Here is a 7880-nt window from a genome sequence, read left to right on the forward strand (position 1 = left end):
TAAGGAAAATTAAAAGAGTAATATTATTGACAAAAAGTCACAATAATAATAAATTACAATTATAATTAACATCATCATCATCATCATTATTAAAAAGGTAATTAAAACAAACAATTTCCTTATATATATATATATATAAATTTTTTCCCTTTATAGCCAAACACTCATATTTTTCAAAAAACACAGTTTAAAAATTTTGAACCAAGCTCACCCCATAAGCTTTTTTGATTAGATAGCTTTTCATCCTCTAGATCTTCATGGAGGCTACTCAAGAGCTGCAGCGAGAAACTCAAAGTTAGTCCCACACACCAAACTCACTGATTAATTGTTGAACGTGAATATTTTATTTTTTGGGTAGATGAGTACATCTTCATATTTTGATTTGAAAATATATTTCATTAAATAAGGAGATACTTCCAAGTTTTCTTTCTGTTAATCAGTGAATCCAAGCTATATCAATTCTAGTTCTTCAAACTAACAATTTTTTGTCAACTCTATTCTACTTCCTCTCAAACCAAACTGGCCATAGAAGAAAGGAGAATGTGCACCAATATCTACCATTAAAGTAGTATTAGTAATTAATGAAACATACATAAAGAAAACCTCCACATTTACATGCATGTAGTATGGTCTATTACTCCTAAGCTTTTAGGCAGCAATCAAAAGCCAAAACCACGTATTCCTATTATCCATTCCAGGTTGTATGTAGTAAACATGTCAACTAAGGCAGTCACTACTCCAACATGATTTTTTCTTGAGAATCAACTCCAACATGATTGAAACCAATCTTAATTAATTGTTCTCTATGGACTGGTTTACAACTATATGGGCTAATACTTGAATATAATTTCTTTGTGTGTTTTGTGCATGATTAGCTGATGAATGACAGAGCAAAAACTCATACAAGGCACTTTTGTTACCAACCTAATGAAACTTCCTAGACTCGGACATTACAAGTGGTGGCTTCGTGTGGCCGCTTACTCCTTTCTTGTTGCTGGCCAGACTACAGCAACTCTATTGGGAACAGGGACGTAGCTATGCTTGGACCAAGGGGGGCAATGGCCCCCCTTGGCCCAATGAGAAAAAGCAAAATATAAAATATATGAAACTTGGTTTTGAATTTTCATACTCAATTTTTGTTCAATGTTTCCATGCTTTTACAAAAAAATACAATTTCTTTATTCAAATTTTCATTAAATTTTGATTCTTTTTATAAGTTTCTGTCTGGATTCTAAATGATTTATGAAATTTATCTTAAAGTATTAGCGTAGGATAATTGCAACTTAAGTGTTCAATGAAGTTCCCTAAAAAAGTTTGGGATAAACACACACACAGATATATATATAATTTTATAAGTTGCTTGGATAAAAAAAAAAAAGGTTTTTCATTGGGTTAATCTAGAGTTACAATATAAAGGTTTAGGTTATAACAATTTTTTTAAGCATTTGGGTTTGAGTATATCTCGCCCCCCTCACTTGAAATCCTAGCTCCGTCCCTGATTGGGAAGATTATACTATGATCAAGGTGGGAATAGCAAATGGATGGAAACATTTGTTCAATCAGCAGGCTTCCCAATTTTACTTCCTCTCCTATTCTTCTTCTCACTCTCGCTGAGATCCACTCTAATCACCCCCCTTAAACACTTCCTCCATGAAATCGCCACCTTTCTACACCCTTGACTTTCTCTGCCTTCGTTTTGGCCTAATGTTGACATTTAATAACCTGATGTATTCATATGGACTCTTATACCTCCCTGTCTCTACTTATGCTCTACTAAGTGCAACCCAGTTGGCCTTTAATGCCCTCTTCTCCTATTTCCTCAATTCACAAAAAATCACTCCTATTATACTCAACTCTGTCCTCCTTCTTACCATATCAGCATCCCTTCTTGCAGTCAATACCGACTCTGAAAACATGATAGGAGTCCCTAAAGGAAAGTATGTAATTGGATTTCTTTGCACTCTCGGTGCATCTGCAACATACTCATTAGACCTTTCCTTATTACAAATGTCTTTCCAAAGAGTAATAAAAGATGAAACTTTCTCTGCTGTGTTGGATATGCAAATATATGCATCATTTTTCGCAACATGTTGCTGCTCAGTAGGACTTTTTGCAGGCGGAGAATGGAAATTGTTGGGCAAAGAGATGGAGAATTATGGAAAAGGAAGGGTATCCTATATGATGACTCTAATATGGACGGCTGTGACATGTCAAATTTCTTCAATAGGTATGTTGGGGTTGATTTTTGAGGTATCTTCCCTCTTTAGCAATGTCATTAGCACATTGGCTTTGCCTGTTGTTCCCATTCTTGCGGTAATACTTTTTCATGACAAGATGGATGGAGTGAAGTTGATGGCTCTGTTGTTAGCAATCTGGGGTTTTCTTTCATGCATGTATCAACACTATCTCGATGACTCTAAATCCAAGGTTAACAAAACCAGTACTAATAAGGCTTCCGGGGCAGGGGCCGTTGTAGACGTATGTTGATGACATGGATAGTGTTTTTTTTTTAATTTTTTTTATTTAGTTTTTCAAGTGTACTGAAAACCCAGGAATTTCGGCTATGCATTGCAGGTTCCCATTCAATCTGAAACTTTCTCTATTTTTGTTTCACTATTTTGGCTTTATTTCCTATACAGGAAAAAAATGAAAATAAAATTGAAAAGAATGACAATAATCTCGTGAGGAAGATGCATGATAGGGATCCAACTTCCAAGTTATGGTTTTTTTTACCACATCTATCATAAAAGTTAATGCTTGTTGGTACAAAATTTTCTTTTTCAAATTTTTTAAAATGGGATTGTTTGAAAATACTGCACCTAAAAAGTGAAGTTTAAAAAAAAAAGTACTTTGAAAAAATGCGATTTGAGAATATATATTTAAATTTATATCAATTTGAAAAAGTTGTACCTAAAAGAAAAATGAAATATAATTGATAAGGATAATTTTGTAGTTAAACCATAACGAGAAAAAGGCAATGAAATAATCTCATCGGGGTCTACAAATGACTACATCATGAAGTCTACAGCTTCATAACGAAGCTGATGACCTTAACAAAGGGACGACGCCATAAGCTGACGACCCTAACAAAAGGACGACGCCATAAGCTGACGAGAACAAGTTGACAAAGGTTAGCGAACCTTCGTCTAGTCTGATGTGGCCTTACTTGATCTCCACACATATGTGTGTAAGGAGACTTCTTGCGCCACACGCTTAACCCTAATCAAGAAGACTCCTACAAGGAAAAAAATTCTAGGAGATATACAAAATCGAAGAGGTTCCCGTCTATAAGGAAATAACTTCTTGGCCAAGGCACGGATGTCAACCCCACACTACTATAAATACCCCAAAACCCTCATAAATCAAGGTACGCATAATTCATCCCAACTCTGACATTCTAGAGTTGTGAACAAGCGATTTCTCTAACTTGACCATTGGAGGGTATTTGGCCAGTACCACACCGGTACTCTTCCTAAGGTCTTCGGCTTTTATGTTGTGCAGGTTCTCTATCGGGAGCACGTGAGGACCGTGTGACTTACTGATGATTTTCAGCATCATTAGTTGGCGCCGTCTGTGGGAAACTTTAGCAACTTGTAAAGCCGTGCTATCACTTCCCGGACAAAGAGTTGCATGGTACTCACTCGCTTGATGACGACCACCAACAACGTTCAAGGAGATGAACCACGCACGACGGTACTTGAGAGACAAGTCCAAACTCTAGCCGCCATTGTGGAACGCCTCACCAAACAGAACCAGGATTTGGAAGAGCAATTGCGCCAAAGGAACGCGGGCGCTAACACCGAGGTTGAAGACTAAGAAGGAACTAGCGTGGAGAGAAGGAACCAGGAAGGGCCAGAAGGTAGCAACGCCCCAAGTAGGCCGGAACAACAAGACATGAGCCGGCCATTTGTCACAGATACCGTCCCACCTCACATAGTTGCTGAAATGCAGATGATGAAGGAGCGGATGGACTACATGATGAACGCCCTTAGAGGACGGGTGTCTAGCGATCTTGATGACTTGGTCCAGCGAACTGACTCGCCGTTCACAGCATCCGTTAGTTCATTCCCCCTTCCACAAAAGTTTTGTATGTCGCAGGTAGAAGTTCTGGTTGTTTGCGTGAGAGAAACAAAATCCAAGCCAGTAGAGATAAACTTCAAAATTGAGATACAAAATCATGGATGGAGACAAACACGGAACTGAGAGGATATGGGCAAAACGGAATAGATGAGAAAAAACTGGGAACATAGTTCACCTTTCCCGCTCCCCAATTTTTTCCCACAAATAAAACTTTCCCGCTGCCCACTATCTTGTCCCGCGAAATAATGCAACAATATCTGGCTCAACAGTATTGCACTGCCTTGTTTTACTCTTAGAGGGCGTTTGGATAGCCCGTCCACGTCCAAGTTTTGTTTTTGTTTTTTTTTTAATGCGTGTTTGTTACTGTTTATTGGTCATGAACAGTGATTTTAGGCCAATGAACAGTAACTTTTGGAATGAACAGTGATTTTTACCCCTTTAAAAATTATTTTGCTATATTATTTTCAGTTTTCAGTTTTCAACAATAAGTTCTATCCAAACGGACTTTTACTCTCAACTACTAATTAAAGGCTTGCTTTTGCTTTAACTCACTTATGCTTTGTGTAAAAAAATTCTTAAATATTATGGGAGCATTTTCTCTATTTAACCCATTTTTTAATTGGCATAAACCAATGTCCACCCACTCCACTCTTGTATTTTTTTTTTCTTTTAAATTCACAAATGGTTGAATGGGCTTAAAAAAGAAAATATTGGATTGTCAATTATACTTAGAATTTAACATTTTTTATTTGCATTGTGAAAGTTAACTATGACATAAGAAATGTATTTGAAATATAATTCTTTATATTTATTTGGATTATTTTAGTTAATTTTGCAATTTTTACTAATTTAATATATTTATTTATCTTTTAAATAATTAGTATATTAATTATAACGTTATCACAGTTCGACCTCAGTTGAACCTTGGTCCGATCTTAAAAACTTTGAACCTTTCTATTTTCAAGTTGTTTGAACGATCCGAGTCTGAAAACCATATTTACTATATCAACAAGTGTGAAATATTTTGTCAAATTTTGTGTCTACCCTAATGACCAAAAAAACGGTTTCTATATCTTGGCATCCTAGCATTCATCAGAAAATCTCTCATTAAAAACCACGCAACATCATTTCAGGTCGGGTCAAGTCGTCATCTGAATCAAGCATAACTAGGCTCCACAAAGCCCAACAGTTATGTAATATTTAATTTTTTTTACGTCATATATTAGAGAGTGAGAGATAGAGAGAAATATGATAAGATAGAGTTCAATTGATGAGGTGTGGCCATGAGTCATCAAACCTGAGTTTCGACCATGGGATTAGACCATGAGATAGAGAAAGTTCACATCATCGATTTTCGGACATGGGTTTATGGGGAAGAATGATTTTCGGCATGGATCTACAGGGAATAGGTTTTTGGCCATGGGTTTTAAAGAAGAAGAACATGAAAAAAGTACGGAGATTTTGGGTATGGCATGTTGTGGGTCTTTGGAGATTTCAGGGTGTGGCTAGCTAGACTTTGGAATTTGATGATTTTGCTTGTGTTTGAGAAAATATGGGCTTTGGGATTTACTATTTTGTATTTAAGCTAAATTTTTTGGGTTTTTTGTGTTTGTTTTCGAAGAAAATTTATAGGTTTATGGGTTCGTTGGAGATTGGTTTGTTTACTGGGTTTATGGGTTTGAAGGGGTGTCCACAGGTCAGTTTGGGTCTGGTTTATGTCCAACCCGTGACCGACCTGACATAATCGAGTGGAGGAAGTTCAAACCAGTCGCCAATTGGAGAGGGAGTCAGATTAGAGCGATCGGATTCTTGCCAGAAAGCGGTCAGTTTGGTATAAACCGTCCACGGTGGAAAAATCCGGCCTAAATAGTTTATTTTAGACGAAATTTTGCCAGATCTGGTGGAGATCTCATCAGATCTGGTGAGATCTCCACCAAATCTAGCTGAGATCTCACTAGATTCAGCGAGATGTCCTCGAATCTGGCATAAATCTCATTGGATCTAAAGTATTTTGACCAAAAACTTGCCAAAAAAAGCTTGAATCGCCGGATTTTGGTAAGGTTTCGGTTAGGTTGCTTGAGGCGAGTTTTAGAGGAGAGAACCGCCAACCAACCCACCAAAGTTGGTTTATTGGATTTGTAACCTACTGCCAATCGTTGGAGCCAGTTTTTGGGATCTGTAACCCATCGCCGACCGTCGGAGCTCTCGGGTCAGTTGGATATGTCTTGATGTGGGGAAGAACATGTTCTTATGTTCTTCCCAAAAAAAAAATAATGAAAAGCAAAAAAAAAAAAAAAATTATTATTTAATTTAATTAGATTGAAGGTTTGCCATTTCCATTATTGAGATGACAATAGTGACCAAAATGGTAACAATTTTCGATTTCGAGGGACCAACATAGACGCTCCAAAAAAGTAGAGAACAAAGTGAAAATTGGCTCAAAATATAGGGGCCAAAAGTGTATTTTTGCCTTAAATATATAAAAAGCCTCAATTTCAGCTTTTGTCTTAAACCCCCAAATGCATCAAGCCGCCCTTGACCTCTACTACAACAACTTCATTTGATGTGAAACAAGGTTTCACCTATTACAACAAAATATTTTGATGTGAAATAAGTGGTTACTTATTGCAACAACATTATTTTGATGTGAAATAAGGTTTAACTATTACAACAACACATTTAGATGTGACAAGGTAAGTCTTGCAACAATCTTAAATTGATGTAATACATTTAAGTTACTATTACAACAAAAAGTATATTTTCATCTATTACAACAATATATTTTGATGCGAAATAAGTGGTTACTTATTGCATCAATATATTTCAAAATAAAATAAGGCTTAGTTATTACAACAACACATTTAGATGTAACAAGGTAATTCTTGCAACAATTTTAATTGATGTAATAAATTTAAGTTACTATTACAATAAAAAACAACTCACAGATGCAATAGTATATATATTACTCCAATTATTTTTGTTGTTGTGATATTACTTGTTGTAATAGAAATTGAATGAGATAAATTCATTAAATTAAATGTGTGTTTTCATTAACTTTTGAAAATTAGAAATTGAAAACAGCATTTTACATGTTTTAAGTTTTCTTCACAAATTGAGTTTTTGGAACAGTTTTTGTTTTCCGTTCATTTTAGGTTACCAAACAAGTTTTTTAGTTTCAAAAATTAAAAATTGTTTTTGAAAACAGAAAATAACGGGAAAAAACAGTTACCAAACATACCCTAAAAATCAATAGTTATGTCATCAATAAATTGTTTTAATTACAAGTTTTTGTAGTTTAAAATTATGCATAAAATATAAGCTTAGCTTATAGATCATATAGTAAATAATATCCGATTGACACAAAATTTGACACGTGTATTAATAACGTATAGAACATGCAATTTAACGGTTAGATTTTTCAAAATATGTAGTAATGTTTATTTTATTGAGTAAGGTTGTAGTTTTAGGCTATAACTCATTTTGTAGCTAAACTTTGTCCATAAGTAAATATTTTTCAATAAAATTTGCTAAAATTGTTTATTGGTTCATGCATTTATTAGTTACTTCTAATGTTTATTTTTGTTTTTTTTAATTATAATTTATAAGTGTACATTTTGTAGATTCAACCAATTTTAAACGGTTAGACAAAACATTTTTGTCATACGAAGGCCATACAACAAAATTCACAAAATTGTTTTGATAGAAATTTTGCTATATCTGTTTGTTTTTTATTATTTTTTGAATAATAAAAATTGAATACAAAAGGTTACCAACAAAATTGGGTGTTTTTTCTCAACCAA

General features: G+C 34.9%; 1 pseudogene; it reads left to right on the forward strand.

Annotated features, from left to right (window-relative positions):
* The first annotated feature begins 882 nt into the window (after window positions 1-882).
* Window positions 883-2487, forward strand: LOC142611958 (putative purine permease 10; annotated as a pseudogene).
* The last annotated feature ends 5393 nt before the right edge of the window (window positions 2488-7880 follow it).

The sequence above is a fragment of the Castanea sativa genome, chromosome 10 (genome assembly GCF_040712315.1).
Source record: "Castanea sativa cultivar Marrone di Chiusa Pesio chromosome 10, ASM4071231v1".
Taxonomy (NCBI): domain Eukaryota; kingdom Viridiplantae; phylum Streptophyta; class Magnoliopsida; order Fagales; family Fagaceae; genus Castanea; species Castanea sativa.